A 21,954-nucleotide genomic window follows, 5' to 3' on the forward strand; every position below is an offset into this window, starting at 1 on the left:
GATTAGAAGAAAGGGGAAACCAGGACAGTGGTAATTTTTTTTTTTTAAACACACTGGTTACTGAAGATACATTGGGCAGAAGATACCCCATTTCTCTCGGACTGTGCAGTGTCCAGTGTATGTTGTCTGCGCGTGTGAGCTTGGTATAAACAGTTTTGCCATAAAGAACTTCAGAGCTCCTTTGCACAAATTGTGCATTCAGGGGAAATAGCTAATGCACCCATTTTAAACATCTCTGTTGTTGCTAATTTATTCAGAACTCTAGGGCTTGTCTTCCTCATAAGGAATGTATAGATGGGGGAATACAGATGGTGTAATAGAGCACCATCTATTCTGGATGGTTCTACAATTGGAGAGACTTAGCTCCTTCCAAAGGAACTATGGTCTTGCCAGTATTCATGTATGGATATGGGAGTTGGACCATAAGGAAGGCTGAGCACTGAAGAATTTTGAACTGTGGTGCTGGAGAGGATTCTTGAGAGTCTCTTGGACTACAAGGAGATCAAAACAATCAATCCTAAAGGTAATCAACCCTGAGTACTCATTGGAGCAATTGATGCTGGAGCTGAAGCTCTAATATTTTGGCCACCTGATGTGAAGAACGGACTCATTGGAAAAGACCCTGATGCTGGGAAAGATTGAAGGGAAAAGGAGAAGAGGGCAACATAGGATGAAATGGTTGGATAGCATCACCAATTCAATGGACATGAACTTGGATGAACTCCAGGAGATGGCGAGGAACAGTGAGGCCTGGTGTGCTGCAGACCACGGGGTTGCAAAGAGTCGGACACAACTTAGCGACTGAACAAGAGCGACCCTCCTTCCAGCTCTGCCACTTCTATCTCTGAGCCAAGCTAAGGATCCTTTCAGGTCTTGATTTTCCTTATGAGAAATGAAGATAATAATTACATAAAGTCTAGGTAAAGCACTGTGATAGATTTATCCTATTAGCCCTTCCCCTCTCCACCCATTCCTCCATGTTCATTTGACATGACAGTTACTTAAGGCTAGGCCAGCCAGGATAAAGGTGAAACATGTAGATTTACCTGATTTTGTTTCATATCGTCTAGCAACTCAGATGCTTTCCATTAGCACTTCATGAAGATTATTTAATATTTAAAAATCCTGGGAATAATTTTAGGTTTTTCCCTTTCTGTCACCTAATTCCTCTTAGCATCACTGTAACCACAGCTTTTCAATGGAACCCCAATCAAAATGTCTCTGTTAAAATCCACAAATAATAAATGAGTGGCTAGCTCATGGTGGTGTTGATTTATCCAGTGAAAGTCAGTTTGATGAGGATGTTATGATTGCATTTGCTTGGGATGAGCAGGGAGAGCCTGTAAGTGTCAGTGAGTTCAGCACAGGTGCACGCTCTCTCTCTCTCTCTCTCTATTGTTTTCCCCCTTTCTGCAGCAGGTCTGGGGTAAGGGCTGGGAGAGAGCTGGGTTGGAGATGGAGGGCTGAGGAATGGACTTCAGACGTTCTCCTTGACTCCAGTCCATCTTCCCTTTATGGGTGTGGGGTGGTGGGGGCTGCTGTTGGCACCAGCACGCTGCCGGCCTGGTGGAGGAAAGAAACAAAAGACTTTTGCCAGTGCTGGAAGGGGTGTTAGTGTGATTAGAAGAAAAGACCCCGTAAACAGCAGGAGGAAGGTATGTGGGAGCCGTCTTTGCTCTGTAGAAAGAACAGTGGCTTGAAAACTCTGTTTCTGCTTCTTGCTGGCTGGCTGTTGATGGGGAAGTCGTTTCTGCTTTTTGAGTCTTATTTTCCTTATCTATAAAATTAGGGTAATAACCTGCCTTCCAGGACTATGTAAGGGTTAAAAGACCTACTGCACATAAACGGGCTATGTGGAAAACAAAAGCCTTTACAAAAATGATGCTACTAAAAGGAACAAGGTGGCGGAGGAGTGGGTGGATGTGGAGTACATCTGTCTCCACTGATACCTCAGGAATACACCTTCAGACACAGAAGAGCATGCAGAACACCAGCTGAGAATGGACAGGAGTACCCGACCAGTGGTGGAAAAGAATATATAGAACCATGCAAAACCTTGTAGGATGAAGGAACTGGGGGGAAAAGCAGGAGTGTTAGCAGGACTGGACCGGCCCTCGGTGGGTGGGGGGACTGAAGCAGGGGTCCGATCCTCACACTGGGGCAATTGTCTGAGTCAGAGGAGAAACATTTAAGGCTGAGAGGGAAACAGCTGATCTGTGGCAGCCTAAATGGAATGAGAATCAGACAGTCCTTGCTGTAGCCATACATACCCTGGACAGAGATGTAGGTCTCCTGGAGGGTGCAACAGCTGGGAGCTGGAGTTTAGGGATTATAGGGTAAACCCAGGGCAAGGGCTGCTGTTGACTGAGGAGAGATGGATCAAGGGCATGTGAGGGAGGAGATTGTGGTGGGAAGTGCCTGTGGAGGAAAGCCGGGCAGCAGTGGAAGCAAGGTGATACTGCTGAGTCACCCGTAGAGGGTGGAGCCATAACCATAGCCTCTCTCACCCCACACGCCTGCTTCGGCAGTTGAATAATAGAGAGGCTGGCCCATCAAATGCCTGACGCGCTGAATTACAGAGTAGGACCCCACCCACGGTGCCCCTTTAAGTGCCTCACGTGCTGATCTACAGAGAAGGACCCCAGGCAAGGGAGCCCTGTAAGTGCCTGAAAGGGCGGAGCTATGGAGAAAGACTGCTGAAAAGGCCTTCTGGTTGCCAGCTACAATAGGCTTGAAAAAGGACTCTGATGGGGCCATAACGCCTGCAGTGGGGGCAGTCTGTGTCCCTGCACACTTGGTGCCACCAGAGTCTCTGCAAGCCAAGCAGCTATGCCACCTTCACGCCCAACTCTTACAGGGGCAGCAGTGCCACAGGCAAAAAAAGTCTTGGTTCTGTGTGTGCAGGTTTGCTTCGGTCGTGTCCCACTCTTTGTGGCCCTGTAGACTGTGGCCTGCCAGGTTTCTCTATCAGAGGGGTTCTCTAGGCAAGAATATTGGAGCATATTGGCCAATACTGCTTACCATACCCTTCTAGAGCACTATATCTCCTGCTGCCCTAGCCACCAACTCCCCTGAGTACCTGGTGCTGCCAGAACCCCTGCAACGCAAGCAGCTGCCCCACTTCCATACCTGGCCCTCACAAGGGCAGACCCAAGTGCTCCAGGGAAGCCTCAGGAACAAACCCTAGTGGACGACCCACATGCAGAGGTGGGAATAAAGCCACAGTTGAAACTCAGGGGCAGTGTGGCTAAGGAAGAAGACCCAAAACCTCCCCACCAGCTATACAAGCTGCAGGTTAAATCCACATGATCAACTAGGCAGTCTCTGCGTCTGTGAAATATATAAAAGGTCATTGAGAGCTCCCACAGAAGAAAACACACTAGTTCTGATAGCTGTGGACATTGGAGGCAAGAACACACAGGGGTAGGACCAGATTAGAATCTGAGCTGCACCCACAGCAGGTCCAGAGATCAGCCTAGAGTTGGAGGGCATACTCGGAGGTGAGGTGGGCTGACCCCCAGTGAGGGAAAGGACTCTGACAGCAGTAACTCAAGAGAAACTTTTGTTATTCTTATGTTTTGACTTGTTCTGTAGATTCTTTTGGATGTTTTTTCTTGTTTTTTTTTTTTTTTTTCCCTTTTTATCCCCCCTCTCTACAATTGATAATTGTAGTTGTCAATTTTATTGGCACTATGAAATCTAATTAAGCTTTTGAGCTTTTTTTTTTTTTTCCCTCAGTCGCATTTTTTATTGTTGTTATAAATCTCTGCCTCTATATTGGGCTTTTGCAGTTCTATGGTGTTCTCCTTTTTTTTTTTGTTTCTCTTTTTAAAATTTTTAAAACTTATTTTTCTACATTTATTCCTTTGCTTTTCCTACTGTTCTTTTCCCCTTGCAGTTAATCTTTAATGTATATAAATCTTCTTCAGCTACCTCTATTTAACTTTGCATATCTATTCTTTCTTTCTTTTCCTCTCAACATACTTGTTAGTTTTATTTTCATTGCTTTATTCCCCAATTGGCACCTTGCTTTAGTTTTGTTTTCCAGTTTTTGCTTTAGTTAGTTTTGTTCTTAACTGGTAAATAAAATTTTTGATTTCCTTTCTTCGCTGGGTCAGTCTACTGTACTTTTGGTTGGGCTGTTTTGACTTTGCTTATGGGTGTATATGTGTATGTATATATTCCGTTATTTTAATTATTATTTGCCTGATTTTATAACTGCCATTTGTCTGGGGTTCCTCTTTGGTATCTCATTTTTGGGTATTTGTTTTAATCTCATTAATGTCATAACAAACCACTTGTGGAATCTTCGTTCCTGATGAGAGATCAAGCCCTGAGCCTTTGGAGTGGGAGCACTGACTCCAAGACCCTAGACAACCAGAGAACTAACCCTAGGAAGTATCAAATAGTGAGAACTCACACGAAGGAAACCACTTGAATAGCAGACCCGGCATCACCTAACCACCAGTAACTCTTTGTGCAGGACGCCTCATCTAAACAACAAACAAAACAAAATACAAACCCAGTCATCAGCAGACAGGATCACCACCTCACTCAGCCTTGCCCATCAGAGGAAAAACAAACAAACAAAAAAAACTCAGCACAAATCTCACCCATACAAAGCTTACACAAAACGCTGGACCAATCTTAGAGGGCAGAAACCAAAAGGAAAAAAGAATTCAACCCTGAAGGCTGGGAAAAGGAGACCTCAAACACAATAAGTTTAAAAATAAATAATGAAAAGGCAGAGAAATACTACACAAATGAAGGAAGAAATCAGAAACACAGAAGTCCAAATAAATGAAGAGGAAATAGGCAAACTACCTGAAAAAGAATTCAGAATAATGATAGTAAAGATGATTGAGAACCTCGAAAGCAAAATGGGGGAAATGTAAGGACCAATTACAAAGACCTCGAAGAATTAAAGAATAAACACACAGAGTCAGACAACACAGTTGCTGGAATTAAGAAGACTCTGGAAGGAATCAGTAGCAGAATATTGGAAGCAGAAGAACAGATCAGTGAGCTGGAAGGTAAAATGAGGGAAATATCTTCTGAAGTGCAGAATAAAGTAGAAGGAATGAAAAGAACTGAGGATAGTCTCAGAGAACTCTGGGACAATATCAAATGCACCAGCATTTGAATTATAGGGGTCCCAGAAGAAGAAAAGAAAAATAAAGGGTATGAGAAAATTTTTGAAGAGATTATAGTTGAAAATTTCCCCAACATGGAAAAGGAAATAATCAAGTCCAGGAGGCACGAAGAGTCCCATACAGGATAAACCCAAGGAGAAACACACCAAAACACATACTAGTCAAACTAAGAGAGACTAAACACAGAGAAAGAATATTGAAAGTAGTGAGGGAAAAGCAACAAGTAACATACAAGGGAAACCTCACACGCTGATCTTTCAGCAGAAGCTCTGCCTGCCAGAAGGGAATGGCAGGATATATTTAAAATACTGAAAGGGAAAAATCTACAACCAAGATTACTGTACCCAGCGTGGATCTCATTCAAAACTGATGGAGAAGGAAAAAGCTTTTCAGACGAGCAAAAGTTAAGAGAATTCAGTACCACCAAACCAGCTTTACAACAAATGTTAAAGGGACTTATATAGTCAAGAAATAGAAGAAAAAAAGATCTACAAAATCAACCCGAAACAGTTGAGAACATGGCAATAGGAACATATATATCAATAATTACTTTAACTGTAAATGGATTAAATGCTCTGACCAAAAGACACAGGCTGGCTGAATGGATACAAAAACAAGACCTGTATATATGGTGTCTACAAGAGACCCACTTTGGACCTCAAGACACATATAGACCAAAAGTGAGAGGATGGAAAAATATATTCCATGCAAATGGGAAGCAAAGCTGGAATATCTGTTCTCATATAAGACAAAGTAGACCTTAAAGAATTTTTTAAGAGATAAGGAAGAACAGTACATAATGATGAAGGGATCAATCCAAGAGGAAGACATAACAGTTGTAAATATCTATGCACCCAACATAGGAGCACCTCAGTACATAAGACAAAAACAGACATAAAAGGAGAAACTGACAGTAACACAGTAATAGTAGGAGACTTTAACACCCCACTCACACCAATGGACAGATCACCAAAACAGAAAGTTAATAAGGAAACACAAGTCTTAAATAATACATTAGATGAGATGGATGTCATTGATATCATCAGGACAGTCCATCCAAATGCAGAAGAAAACACTTTCTTCTCAAGGGCACATGGAACATTCTCCAGGATAGACCACATCTTGGGTCACAAATCAAACCTCAGTAAATATAAGAAAATCGAAATCGTATGAAGCATTTTCTCCAACCACAACGCTATGAGACTCGATATCAATCACAGGAAAAAACTGTAAGAAACACAAATATATGAAGATTAAACAATACATTTTAAAATAACCAGCAGGTTACTGAAGAAATAAAAAAATTTCTAGAAACAAATGACCGTGAAAACACGACAACTCCAAACTTATGGGATGCAGCGAAAGCACTCCTAAGAGGGAAATTTATAGCAGGACAGTCCTACCCCAGGAAATAAACACATCGAATAGACAACCTAGCTTTACATGTAAAACAACCGGAAAAAGAAGAACAAAACCGCCCAAATTCCTAGAAGGAAAGAAATCATGAAGATCCGAGCAGAAATAAATGAAAAAGAAATGAAAGAAACTATAGCAAAATTAATAAGACTGAAAGCTAGTTCTTTTAGTCAAGATAAAGAAAATTGCCAAACCTTTGGCCGGACTCATCAAGAAAAAAAGAGAGAAGAGTCAAATCAACAAAATTAGAAATCTAAAAGGAGAGGTTACAACAGACAATGTGGAAATGCGAAGGATTATAAGAGACTATTATGAACAACTATATGGCAATAAAATGGATAACCTGGAAGAAATGGGTGGATTCATAGAAACAGAAATTATGAACAACCCAGTTATAAGCACTGATATTGAAGCTATGATCAAAAACCTCCCAAAATACAAAAGCCCAGGACCAGGTGGTTTCACAGGAGAATTCTGTCAAACATTTAGAGAAGAGCTAATGCCTATCCTTCTAAAACTATTCTAAAAAATGTGAGAGGAGGGATCACTTCCATACTCATTCTATGAGGCCACCATCACCCTGATACCAAAATCAGACAAAGACAACACAAAAAAAGAAATCTACAGGCCAATATCACTGATGAACATAGATGCAAAAATCCTCAATGAAATGTTAGCAAACAGAATTCAGCAACACATCCAAAAGCTCATACACCATGATCAAGTTGGGTTTATTCCAGAGATGTAAGGATTATTCAGTATATGCAAAGCAATCAATGTGATACACTGTATTAACCAATTGAAAAACAGAAACCATATGTAATCTCAATAGATGCAGAAAAAGCCTTTGACAAAATTCACCCATTTATGATTAAAGTTCTTTAAAAAATGGGCATAGAAGGAACCTACCTTACCATGGTACAGGCCATATATGATAAGCCTACAGCAAACATTATTCTCAGTGGTAAAAAACTGAAAGCATTCCCCGTAAGATCAGGAACAAGACAAGGGTATCCACTTTCACCACTATTATTCAACATTGTTCTGGAAGTCCTAGCTACAGCAATCAGAGAAGAAAAAGAAGAGGAATCCAGATTGGAAAAGAAGAAGAAAAGCTCTCCCTGTTTGCAGATGACGTAATACTGTACATAGAAAATCCTAAAGATAGTATCAGAAAATTACTAGAGCTAATCAGTGAATACAGCAAAATTGCTGGATACAAAATCAATACACAGAAATCACTTACATTTCTATATACTAACAATGAAAAATCAGAAAGAGATATTAAGGAATCATTCCCATTCACCATTGCAACAAAAAGAATTAAACATCTAGGAATAAACTTGCCAAAGGAGACAAAAGAACTGTACACAGAAAATTATAAGACACTAATGAAAGAAACCAAAGATGACATAAAAAGATGGAGAGAGATTCCATGTTCCTGGGTAGAAAGACTCAATATTGTGAAAATGACTATACTACCAAGTGCAATCTATAGAGTCAGTGAAATCCCTGTTAAATTACCAATGACATTTTTCACAGAACTAGATTGAAAAATTTCATAATTCATGTGGAAACACTAAAAACCCCTAATAGCCAAAGCAGTCTTGAGAAAGAAGAATGGAGGTGGAGGAATCAACCTTCCTGACTTCAGATTATACTACAAAGCTACAGTCATCAAGACAGTATGGTACCAGCATAAAAACAGAAATATAGACCAATGGAACAAGATAGAAAGCCCAGAAATAAACCCATGCACCTAGGGGTACCTTATTTTTGACAAAGGAGGCAAGAATATACAATGGGGCAAAGACATCCTCTTCAATAAATGGTACTGGGAAAACTGGACAGCTACATGTAAAACAATGAAATTAAAACACTTTCGAACACCATACACCAAGATAAAGTGGATTAAAGACCTACATGTAAGACCAGAAACTATAAAACTCTTGGAGGAAAACATAGGCAGGATACTCGATGACATAAATCAAAACAAGATCCTCTATGACCCACCTCCTAGAGTAATGGAAATAAAAACAAAAGTAAACAAGTGGGACCTGATTAAACTTAAAAGCTTTTGCATGGTGAAGGAAACTATAAGCAACGTGAAAAGACAACCCTCAGAATGGGAGAAAATAATAGCAAATGAAACAACTGACAAAGAATTAATTTCCAAAATATACAAGCAGCTTATACAACTCAATACCAGAAAAAAAAAAAAAAAAAAAATTGAAAAGTGGGAAAAAGACCTAAACAGACATTTCTCCAAAGAAGACATATAGATGGCTAACAAATACATGAGAAATACTCAACAGTGCTCATTATTAGAGAAATGCAAATCAAAACTACAATGAGATATCACCTCACCTTGATCAGAATGGCTCTCATCAAAAAGTCTACAGACAGTAAATGCTGGAGAGAGAGTGGAGAAAAGGCGATGCTCTTGCACTGATGGTGGGAATGTAAATTGGTACAGCCACTATGGAAGATGATATGGAGATTCCTTAAAAAACTAGGAATAAAACCGTCATATGACCCAGCAATCCCACTCCTAGGCATATACCCTGAGGAAACCAAAATTGAAAAAGACACATGTACCCCAGTGTTCATTGCAGCACTATTGACAATAGCTGGAACATGGAAGCAGCCTAGATGTCCATCAACAGATGAATGGATAAAGAAGCTGTGGCCCATATACACATGGAATATTACTCAGCCGTAAAAAGGAACGCCTTTGAGTCAGTTCTAGTGAGGTGGATGGACCTAGAACCTACTATACCAAGTGAAGTAAGTCAGAAAGAGAAAGATAAATATTGTTTTCTAACACACATATATGGAATCTAGAAAAATGGTTCTGAAGAATTTATTTACAGGACAACAGTGGAGAATCAGACATAGAGAATAGACTTACGGACATGGGGATAGGGGAGGAGAGGGTGAGATGTTATGGAAAGAATAACATGGAAACCTACATTGCCATCTGTAAAATAGATGGCCAACAGGAGTTTGCTGTGTGGCTCAGGAAACTCAAACAGGGGCCCTGTATCAAGCTAGAGGGGTGGGATGGGGAGGGAGACTGGAGGGAGGTTCAAAAGGGAGGGGATATGTATATACCTATGGCTGATTCATGCTGAGGTTTGATAGAAAACAACAAAATTCTGTAAAGCAATTACTCTTCAATAAAAAAATTTTAAAAATGATATTATTATTAGAAGTAATGTGAGAGAACAAGGGGGGTTTTCTTTTTTTTCCCCTTCTTTTTTTGTTTGAGAAACCCTGTATGTTAACTTGGGCTTCCTAGCTGGCTCAGATATTAAAGATCTGCCTGCAGTACAGGAGACCTGGGTTTGAACTTGCAGTTTAATCACTGACCAGATAGCCAGTAATTTACTTACTGTCATGTGTTGGGCAAATGTCTATTTCTGAAGAGTACATAAGAAATCAAGGCTTCTAGACAGCTAACAGCCTTCCCAGGTGGTGCTAGAGGTAATGAGCCCACCTGCCAATGCCAGAGACACACGAGATGCAGGTTTGATTCCTGGGTGGAGAAGATTCCCTGGAGGAGAGATGGCAACCCACTCCAGTATTCTTACCTCGGAAATCCCATGGACAGAAGAGCCTGACCGGCTGCAGTCCATAGGGTTGCAGAGAGCTGGACAGGACTAAAGCAGCTTAGGATGCTTGCACGCAGGCAGCCAAAATTCTGCTTCTGTCCTCAGGTGTGTGTGACTATTGTGGCAGAGTTTGTAGCTTATCTCCCGGAAGCCTGCCTTGTGCAGGTAATTTGTTCCAAAATCCACCTGCCTCACAGAACACCAACAGGGTGTGTCCTCTGTCTGTTGATGATGAGCCGATGGGGTCTTCACTCTGTGGGTGTCATAAAATGTAGCCTGGGCTTTTCTGAGCTGTTAATACCTATTTAGGATTAAATTGAAAGAGCCATACGAAGACGATACTCAAATGACCATCAAATTGCAAAATAATAGCTGACAACATTTTTCATTGAGTCAGGCAGAATCCTTCGGTGGAGGTGAGTGCTCTGTACAACAGGCTTTTGCCAGGTAAGCACATCATATAACAAGTGTGGCAACCTTAGGAGTGTTTTCTTAGCCTGTACCTTTAGAAGAAGCCAACAGATAGTTGGTTTTTCAGGAAACTCAATGGGGTTAAAGAAATTTTTTTTTAATATAAATGTATTTATTTTAATTGGAGGTTAATTACTTTACAATATTGTATTGGTTTTGCCATACATCAACATGAATCCACCACAGGTATACACGTGTTCCCTATCCTGAACCCCCCTCACTCCTCCCTCCCTGTACCATCCCTCTGGGTCGTCCCAGTGCACCAGCCCCAAGCATCCAGTATCATGCATCGAACCTGGACTGGCGATTCGTTTCATATATGATATTATACATGTTTCAATGCCATTCTCCCAAATCATCCCACCCTCACCCTCTCCCACAGAATCCAAAAGACTGTGTCTCTTTTGCTGTCTCACATACAGGGTTATCGTTACCATCTTTCTAAATTCCATATATATGTGTTAGTATACTGTATTGGTGTTTTTCTTTCTGGCTTACTTTGTATAATAGGCTCGAGTTTCATCCACCTCATTAGAACTGATTCAAATGTATTCTTTTTAATGGTTGAGTAATACTCCATTGTGTATATGTGCTACAGCTTTCTTATCCATTCATCTGCTGATGGACATCTAGGTTGCTTCCATGTCCTGACTATTATAAACAGTGCTGCGATGAACATTGGGGTACATGTGTCTCTTTCAATTCTGGTTTCCTCGGTGTGTATGCCCAGCAGTGGGATTGCTGGGTCATAAGGCAGTTCTATTTCCAGTTTTTAAGGAATCTCCACACTGTTCTCCATAGTGGCTGTACTAGTTTACTTTCCCACCAACAGTGTAAGAGGGTTTCCTTTTCTCCACACCCTCTCCAGCATTTATTGCTTGTAGACTTTTGGATTGCAGCCATTCTGACTGGTGTGAGATGGTACCTCATTGTGGTTTTGATTTGCATTTCTCTGATAATGAGTGATGTTGAGCATCTTTTCATGTGTTTGTTAGCCATCTGTATGTCTTCTTTGGAGAAATGTCTATTTAGTTCTTTGGCCCATTTTGATTGGGTCGTTTATTTTTCTGGAATTGAGCTACAGGAGTTGCTTGTATATTTTTGAGATCAGTTGTTTGTCAGTTGCTTCATTTGCTATTATTTTCTCCCATTCTGAAGGCTGTCTTTTCACCTTGCTTATAGTTTCTTTTGTTGTGCAGAAGAACACACATTAGGTCCCATTTGTTTATTTCTGCTTCTATTTCCAATATTCTGGGAGGTGGGTCATAGAGGATCCTGCTGTGATTTATGTCGGAGAGTGTTTTGCCTATGTTCTCCTCTAGGAGTTGGGCAGAAAAGTGGACATACCCTGTCAGTTTCAGTCTCAGAACCCACAGTATTATAAGAGAATTTGGATCTGTGCCCTGGCTCTGTCCATGAGGTTGTTTGAGAGACACACTCTTTCCTTGGGTTGCTTCCTCAGCTCTCTGCAAATCCTTCTTTCAAGAGTGACCCTTTTGTACATCAAAAGGTTTCCCACCTGAGTATGCATCTTTGGGAGGGGGAACCATGGACTGGCAAGAGAGGAAGGGCTCTCTTTTCGCCTCCCAGATGGGGACAGTCAGCTTTAGTCACAAGGTGAGCATTGTTCTTGCACTCAACAGCAAGTCATCTGTGGCCTCCCCAGGGGCTATTGGGAAGGCGGTGAGTAGCTTCAGACCCCCCATGTCTCCTGGCCTTGTATTTCATCCAGAGGAGGGCAGTTACATTCTTTATCTGTTTACATACTAGGTTTCCACGTAAGAGCTCATTTGAAGCAGGGCTTCCAGGGCTAAGCTCAGTAAGCACCAGTGCTTGTCAACAAGTGGCAATGCCTGTGCTCCCACTAATGCTGATTCTGATACGCACTAAACAGATCTCACGGAGCGTTTCAGTGTCACAGTTGGGTGAAGCCTTGCCCGGTGTTTTCCCGGACCTTGTTTATGTTTACCGTATTTTCATGTCTCGATCACTCCCTGTGTTTGCTACAATGAAAAGATCTTGAGTAGGCCTATTTTATTCCTTTGATATCTACATCATTATGTTCTCCCATTTCCTTTGAGGGAAAACATGTCTCCAATATTCTTGTTCTCACCATGTTTTCTTATTTTGATACCTGATACTTGTAAGTGTATTTTATATCAACAGGTATATCAACATATCAGTGTAAGTACAAAATTCTGCTTCAGAGTTTGCTGTTCTGTGTGATTGGAGGAAAAAAAGATTCTGTTCTAAATATTTGCATTTTTATTCTATTTTATGTGATAGTGATTATTTACTCGTGATTTTTAAGTATACTTTATTGAAGAGTAGACCGTACATGCAGAAGGATTCATGTCATAAGTGTGAATTTTGATGACTTTGCACAGTAATCATAACTTATTTTTACCACCATACAGATCAGAAAGAGAATAGATCCCGTCCCAGTTAGTGCCCACCACCCTACTCTGGTCCCAGTGATAACAACTGACATTTATTTGCTTGCTTTTAAACATAATAAAGATGGAGTGATGCAGAATGTACTCTTTCATTTCTTTTGTTCACATGTTATTTGTGAGGTTCATCCATGTTTTTGCTGTATGTATTTTTACTTTCTTCTTCTTCAATGTGTAATATTCCGTAATATGACTATACCCTAATATTGTCACTCACTCTAGTGTTGGTAGGCATTGGCACATTTTCAGTTTTGATTGCTGCAAAGGTGCTCTGAACATTCTGGGTTTTTTTTTTTAAGCTTTTTAGTTTATATTGGAGTATATCTGATTAACAATGTTGTGATGGTTTTAGGTAGACAGTAAAGGGATTCAATCACATATACGCATCTATCGACTCTCCTCCAAACTGCACTCCCATCTGGCTGCCACATGACACTGGGCAGAGTTCCCTGTGCCATACACAGTAGGACCTTGCTGGTTATCCGTTTTAAATCTAGCAGCATGTAGATCTTCTCCCATTCTCCCCCCACCCCCGGCAACCGTAAGTTCTGAACATTGTTTTATATATTTGTGTGTGTGCATGGTGTGTGTGTAGTATTGTAGGAGCAGAATTGCTGAGGCATAGAAAATACATGTGCTGAGCTTCAGTAGATATTGCCAAACAGTTTTCCGCAGCGGTTGTAGCAGTTTACAGTCATGCCATCAGTGATCAGTGTGTGAGAGTTTGAGTTAGTGTACTTCTCTGCAGACACTCGCTGTTGTAAGTCAGTTTCATTTTAGTGTTCCACCCATGGCTTTAATTTGCATTTTTCTGATTACTTATGGGTTGCACAACTGTAGAAAAGTCTTTATTGGCCATTTGAGTGTCCTCTTTAGTATGTTTCTGCTTTCTAGGTAAAAGGCCTTTGTGGGTGTTTTTACTCTGGGACTTGTGCTTTTATTCAATTCAAGGAATCCCGAGGAACTTAAGTTCTTAATTTTAAAGTTCCTAGTTTTAATTTGTAAATGCTACATATCACCAATATTTTTTTTTAATCAATAGTGCTTTCCTTAGATTTAAGAAATCACTGCTTACTCCACAGTCATGAGGATATTTTTGTATACCACCACCTCTTTTTTTTTTTTTTTTTAATGTTTTGGCTCCACGTCACAGCATATGGACTCTTAGGTTCCCCCACCAAGGATTGAACCTTCTCCCCCTGCAGTGGAAACAGTCTTAACCGCTGGACTGCCAGGGAAGTCCCGTCTCCTGTATTTTTTAATATGTTTTGTTTTAATGTTTTTGGTATTTATATTTGTTTTTAGTTTTGTTTATTATATTTCTATTTTTGGTTGCACTCGGTCTTCATTGCATTCCGGGCTTTCTCTAACTGTGTGGGGAGAGAGCATCTCTAGGTGCGATGCTCGGGCTCTGGGCACGTGGGCTTCCGCACTTGTGGTGTGGGAGCTCAGTTGCCCCATGGCATGTAGGGTCTTCCAGACCCAGGGATCAAACCCCCGTCCCCTGCCTTGGCAGGCGGGTTCTTGTTCAGTGTACCATCAGGGAGGTCCTCCTATACTATCTTAACAGAAGCTTTGTTTTCCTTTCAAATTCAGATGTTAATCTTTTTGGATCTGCTGGCTTTTTGGCGCTCATCCTTGGGTGTAGCCGGGTGTTGAGATCCTGGCCCGCTGTGGGTGTCTGGTTCGCCCAGCACCACTGGGAGAGGGCCACTCTTCAGAGCTGCGGTGACACTGCTGTCCTGAATCAGGCGTGGGTCTGTTTCTGAACTCTGTCCTCTCATAATTATCTGTTCTGCACCAGAGCTTTACGGCCTTAATTGCTGGATCCGAGACAGCAGACTTTTTCCTGTAAAGGGCCAGATAGTAAATATTGGGGGCTCTGTGGTTCATAGGCTCATTCTCACAGTGACTCAGTTCTGCTGTCTGTGGATGCATGTGGCTGTGTTCCAACAAACTCAGTTTGTAAAGACAGCTGGTGGCCAGCGGATCATAATTTTCTGACCCTTCCATCAGTGCATTAACAGGAACATACTCCAGTTGATGGTGTTAAGACTAGGGATTGAGACACTGGGTAGAATGGTTTGGTTGTGGTGATATTTGGGTGTCTGCCACGAGCTGGGAAACAAAGAAGGGTCTCTTCTTTGTGTGTGACCTGGTTTGATTGGCTTGAGAAAGTGACTTTTGAACACAAATTTGAAAGAGGTAAGGCAGTTCATCATATGGAACAGGGATGAAGGAGGGGAGGGAAAATGGCCTTTGCCCTGGTTGGAAGGCGGGTATGTTCTTGGCACGTTTAGGGAACAACAAGGGGGACCCATGTGAACTAAGTGAGGCAAGGGGGTCCTGGTGGGAGAGGAGCTCAGACATGGATCTGCTCAAGGAGGACGCTGTAGGCCAAGGTTAGGACTTGACTTTGATGGTGTGTGAGCTGGGAAACCATTGCCGGTTGCTGGATTTGTTCATTTGTTTTTACCGGAGGAGTGCCATAGTCTGGCTTATATTTTAAGACATCACTCTGGCCGTCGTGTTGAGAACAGATCATAGAAGGGCTCGAGGAGGAAGAGAGAACGGTTAGGAAGCTGGTGCAGTACCCAAACGACGGGTCCTGGTGGCTTGGACCTGTTAGGGATGCTTTGAAGAGAGAATCAACAAGGGGTCTGTGACAGGTTGGATGTGGGCTGTGAGAGAGATACAAGAGGCAAGAACGATTCCAGAGTGTTTGGCCAGATTAACTGGAAGAGTGGAGTATCCGCTGATAACTTGGAGGACTGCAGGCTTAGGGTGCCGGGGACAGAACAGGAGCCCACTGGTGAATGTGTTGGTTTAAGGCATATGCCTGTGTATGTGTGAGTTGCTCAGTCGTGTCTGACTCTTTGTGACCCCATGGACTGTAGCCTACCAGGTTCCTCTGTCCATGGAATTCTCCAGGCAAGAACACTGGAGTAGGTTGCCATTCTCTTCTCCAAGGAATCTTCCTGACCCAAGGATCAAACCCAGGTCTCCTGCATTGCAGGCAGATTCTTTACCATCTGAGCCACATGGGAAGCCCATTTTGATGCCTACTGGATATCGAAGTGAGGAGATAAAATAGGCACTTAGGTATGAGTGTGGAATTTGGGAGATAGATATTTAGTAGTTATCAGCAAGTAGGTAGTGTATGAAGCCATTCAGCTGGGCAAGGGAGATAAAAGATTAAGATGGGGTGTCTGTTGCATGCTTACTATGTTGTAGGCCTGGAGGTACAGCAATGAGAAGACGGAAAAACCCTTCCATTCAGGCAGCTTTCGTTGTAGGGAGAGAGACACAGGAAACAAATCAAGTATGATGTCAGGTTCCGTCCATAAGGTAAAGCAGGTTCAGTGGGGAGGAGGGATGGAGGCTGGCCAGGCAGACCTGGAAGAGTCTGTGTCCCAAAGCGGCATGATATGAATTATGCGGCTCAGATAGTAAAGAATCTGCCTGCAATGCGGAAGACCTGGGTTTGACCCCTGGGTGGGGAAGATACCCTGGAGAAGGAAATGGCAACCCACTGCAGTATTCTTGCCTGGAGAATTCCATGGACTGAGGAGCCCGGTGGGCTGCAGTCTATGGGGTCGCAAAGACTCGGTTGGGCGCACCCGAGCCGACTAAGCTCACATTTCGGGAAGAGGTAGAGCTGTGGGGCCTGGAGGTCATGGTCACTTGGGAGGTGCTGACAGTCCAGGCAGGGGTGATGGAAGCCTGGACTGGGCACCAGCGGGGCCGTTCCCAAGAAGGAGTCCTGTATGACTTGGCCCCTGATTGGCTCTGGGTGAAAAGGATCAGAGGAAAGGAAGAGGCAGGGACCTGGGAGTAGCCGCTGAGCTTGTTCCCCTCCATGACTTGTGGTTTTACATAATCTCCTGAGAGAAGGGCAAGTGAAGGTTGCTCCGTCATGTCCGACTCTCCATGACCCCATGGAATATACAGTCCGTGGAATTCTCCAGGCCAGAACACTAGAGGGGGTAGCCTTTCCCTTCTCCAGGGGATCTTCCCAACCCAGGGATCGAACCCAGGTTTCCTGCATTGCAGGGGGGATTCTTTACCAGGTGAGCCACCAGGGAAGGCCCTGGTGAGAGAAGGGAAGTAGCTGTCATTGTGATGTTGAAGTTTATTGATCACCTGCTTTATACCCGACCTGAGCTAAGTGCTTTACACGTAATTAACTATGTAACCCTCACAGCCTTGGAGGCCCGTCCTGTTATAATTCTCATTTTTCTGATGAGGAAACGGCCTTGGGAGGTTGAGTAGCTCCTCTGTGGTCCTGGAGTTGCCTGTGGTGGAGGCGGGGTAGCAGCCGGCCTCATTCTCTGTGCCACACCGCCTCCCGCTGGCGCTGGCCAGGTTCTGTGAGGGCCGCCTGCCTTTGTGATCCAGGTAGGTGCCCATTCACCTCCCTTTTTTTTGGGGGGGGCAGTTTTTCTGCGAAGAAGTAAAGAACAACAAGTAAATGCGTTAATTAAAGGTTTACCAGACTGGAAAGTGATTATAAGAAAGTTCCTGGATTAGAGTTCTCAGTACACATAGAAATGCCCTGGTTACAGCCATCCAAGTATTTTGTCAAGAGGCCCTTGTGATGGGCTCTACCTGCCTAGGTGGCTTTATCTTTTGATGTGAGCAGATTTTTGAGTGAAGGGGGAGTCATGGAGTTGTGGGAAGGGGAGGGGAGGTGCCCTTTGTGCAGATGGAGGATAATAGGGGCAGTCCCTTGATTGAAGTGTGGGTGCTGGGAGCAGGGGCCCCGTGTGATGGCACGTCCACCGTAGGCCTCTGAGCAGGAGGTTTTTTTTTTTTTTTTTTGGTTAGGAGAAGCAGTTGGGAGTCCTCCAGTGCTGCTGAGAGGACAGGGACAGAATCCGAGTGATGCTTGGAAAAGGTGGGGTTTGTTGTGCTGACTGGAGTGGGCAAAGCCAGAGGCAGGTGTGCCTGGGATCCTGGATTCCTGAAACAGAGAGGTTGATGACCACTCCCATTTTGTGAGTGGATGGACTGAAAGTCCGGGTTTGAAAGGACTTACCCACCTTCTGAGCAAGTTGGTGTAGGGTGGTTTTCCAAAACTTTCATTTCCCCAGGTTTCTTATTTGTTAATGCTACGAAAGCAAAGCATTTTCATTATGAATTTTAACAAAGGGGTGTGTGTATGTTTAGTGAAACTGTTAATCTGATATATTTAGTACACCTACCAGTGATTGGTTTTCTCATGATGCTAATTTAACATTAACTACTGATCAGTGTTTCTTAGCAGTTGTATCTACAGTAGGCAACAGTAATAGCCTAACTCAGTACTAGTGGAGGATCTGAATCTTAACTCTGTCTAGCATAAGTCCCAATCGACCTTCTGAAAATTCAGAGTACATTGTATACGAGTACTCCCTTTAAGTTGAAATGCAACAATTTTACTTGCTTAATGCCATCACATCTTTCTTTTCCTTTGACTTTTTTTTTAATTACTTGTAAACAAAATTTCATGAAATGTTTTATATGCAGTTTTGAAGTTTCCATTCTTAGTATATGAACATAAGCCCTCAGTTTCATTGTTTTGTTGGTGGTGTGTCTGTCCACAGTTCTTAACTGACCTTTAGCAACAGGGATTCTCAACTGTCTAGTTCTAGATGAGTGTTAGAGAGTCCTTGAATGGCCACAGTTGTTAGTTAATGTTTTGTCGAAATGAGCGTTTTCTTTGAGCAGATCTCAAAGGAGTCAGTGATCTGCCAAATGACTGGAACTATTTGCTTTTTTAAAGAGGGACTTTGAATGAGTAGACATATGTCAGTTAAGACTTTTCCAGTATTGCTGTTTAAAAACTTCAATTGTAAAATCATCTTTTCTCTGAGCCACACTGGGAAACTTGGCTGCTTTGCTGTTTCAGCTCTGTCAGTTAGCCTGGAATCTAAAAGAAACTAGCCCAATATTGATCTTTTATTGTAAACTGCAGTGGCCTCTTGTCCTTTAATCTTAACTATTGAGTGATAGTCTTAAATTTGGTTACTTTAAAGTGGTATCTCCTGTTTATGGTAGTGTTGTATGAGACAGGATCCTCCAATTTGACAAATTTTTACTTTACGAAGGCTCTGAGAAGTCCTGCGGAGAAAAATAAATTAACTTTGTCCAACTATTTGAACAGAACCTACCATTCCTTTGTGTGTGAGACGTAAACAGAATCCACAGAACTAATGAAGCGACCTCTAACATCCTTCTCTAGTTAATTCTCTGACGTGTATGTTGGTATTTGGAGGGGCTTTTCCTGGGTTCACAGTTGGATTTGTGCAGGACCACCTGCTGTGATGAAATGGAATTGGAATGTTCTGGGAACGTGGACAGGTTAGATGACATGAGGAATTATGTGGAAACAGCCTGCTTCAGTCATTCTGATTCCAGTTGAAGAAAACGATGAGAGCAAAAAGCACGCAAATAAGTTTTGAAGATAGACACTCAAATTTAATAATAAATGTAAAAAGCTAATGAAATGCAGGTATTGGACTAGAAAAGGACTTTTGCCATAATTTTTTGAAGCCCACTAGAAAGAAGGCCATTTATTATTACCTTTGTAAAGACACTTGAGAAATGAAATATTCAGAACAATGACTGAGAGGGAAAATGGTTGAATCATAAGGGCCATTTTTTGAGCAAAGTTCACTGTTAATGTAAATTCTGATTTTGATATTTCACAAAAGCATGTTATTTTGGTGAGAGGACGTTATTACCCTGTAGTAGATTTTATTTCATGTTTTAGGGAGGTCCCAAGTATAGTTTCTTACACACATTCCGATAGAGAATGGAAATACTGAGTAAGAGCAGTGTGAATTTTAAGACTAAATAACCTCAACATTGCTGAGAACTGGTGTGCCTGGGGGCAGAGTGGCTTGTCTGAGATCCTAGAGACTGCGCAGAAGCTGTTCCAGTTCACTGGGTCAAAAATCCACTATTTGCGAAAAGCTAAAGACGGATTTGCACGATTGACCGTAATGGCTTCAATTTTGAAAGATAGTGGTATCAGAGAGCACTTCCAGTTGGTGGGATAATTTGAGACTCGTCCATGCTCAGATGGCTAAAATATCGTGCTGCTTTTGCTACTTCCTCACTCCATTTTAAAAATAGGGAGTTGGGGGCAGGGAGGCCTGTAGGTGAAGGAATGTCAATCGGAGAGTAAACGACAGTAACCCTGTGAAGCCACTCCTTAGTTAACTACCGCCTGAAGGTTAACTGTGCTTTAGAAGCTGGTCAGTGTGGAGAGGCCGAATTGGGGGCTTCTGGTGTGCGTGTGAGCGCGCATGTGTGTGTGTGTGCACGTGTGTGTGTGTGTGTGTGTGTGTGTGTGTGTGTGTGTGTAGGATGAAGGAAGAGAAGAACTGGTGAACAGGAGAAAAGGTATGGAAACCAGAAAGCTAGCAGTAAATCCTAAAACTTGGAGTCCTGGGGAAGATTTGACTCTTAAACTGTTCTGCTCACTTAAAAATAGTAAAATTATACCATTATTCTTTCAGTATAGGAGGAGATAAAAATACAGTTTTTCTAAATTGGAAAATTTGCTGTAATCTTGCTGCTAATGACTGATTTCTTCCAACACTTGCAAGGCAATTTTTGCTCCGATAGGTGGATAAAGGAAACAAAATCAAGAACATATTGGAAGTTCTCAGAGAAAATTACAGTTTAGGTATATGTTGGGGGTGGATAGTTAGACATTTTAATTGAAATAAAACAGTTTTATACTAATAAGGGATCACTGTGGGTGTACATTTGTAGTGCATCTGCTCTTGAGCATTTAAGTAGGGTTAAATGTATGTTAATGCTTTTGCAAGAAAATTATTTTTGATAACATCCGTCTAAGGAAACTGGCTTAGGAAATTGGTGTTTTAAACAATAGAGAGATTATACTTGCATTTAAGGAGTGAATCAGGATTCTTTGTACTGCTTTAAAAATTTCAGAGAGTTGAGAGTTTTTTGGTGTGTTCCTCTCCAGTGGTAAGGAAAGTTAACAGGAATTAACACAACAGATGAATTAGCAGGAATTAATACAAGCTTACACATCTGGAGAATGACCGCAGTCTGCTGTGTATACCTCCACACACCATTTTTAATGACCTACTTTTGATTTTATGGAAGACTGCTAATGATTTATTCTCTCCAATTGAAAATAACTTTTTCTTTCAGATAGGTTGGAAATATCTCAGTTGGCCGCTCTCACTGTTTGATTTAGATAGTGTCTATGATAGAGGATTAGTGTCAAATGCCACATAGTTGCCAACTGGGAACATTTTTCACTGTGAACCAGCACTCACTATGATGGCTTAAATAGTGTATTAATCTTGAGGATTAATAGATCCATCACGTTTTAGAATAGGAAGGATTCTTATCAATAAGCCAGAGCACAGGCTCTCATTGTGGGGGGGGGGTGGTGTTCATTACAACTCTGGACTCTCTGGCTCCATCGCAAAGCTGCTGAATCAAAGTTTGTGGGCGTGGGGCTTGGGAATGTGTTTTGAACAAGCTCTCCCAGGGCACACGGTTCACCCTGCAGTCGAACAATGGCTGGTGTCACTTATGGCTTTATTTCATGGACACGGAAACAGGCACAGGGAGGGGAAGGTGACTGTTTTCATAGGAACTGCAACTTTGTCTTCTGACACTAACCGACGGATGATGTTATTTTCTAGAATGCCCCGTGACCTCATATCAGGATAGTCCCATTTATCTCTCTGCACAGAATTGCAAGAGTTTTTTTTGTTGGTGGTGGTGTGGGGGGTTCTGAGCCTTCATTTATTTATTTTTATTATTATTATATATTTTTGGCCACACCCCAAGGCATGTGGGATCCTGGTTCCCCGA

At 42.1% G+C, this 21,954-nt stretch overlaps 1 protein-coding gene across 2 annotated transcripts in view; it reads left to right on the forward strand.

Annotated features, from left to right (window-relative positions):
- SLC25A13 (solute carrier family 25 member 13) overlaps window positions 1–21,954 on the forward strand; it is a 226,700-nt gene that overhangs the window by 86,104 nt on the left and 118,642 nt on the right. The gene's annotated exons all lie outside the window — the stretch shown is intronic.

Source organism: Capra hircus, chromosome 4, assembly GCF_001704415.2.
Source record: "Capra hircus breed San Clemente chromosome 4, ASM170441v1, whole genome shotgun sequence".
Taxonomy (NCBI): domain Eukaryota; kingdom Metazoa; phylum Chordata; class Mammalia; order Artiodactyla; family Bovidae; genus Capra; species Capra hircus.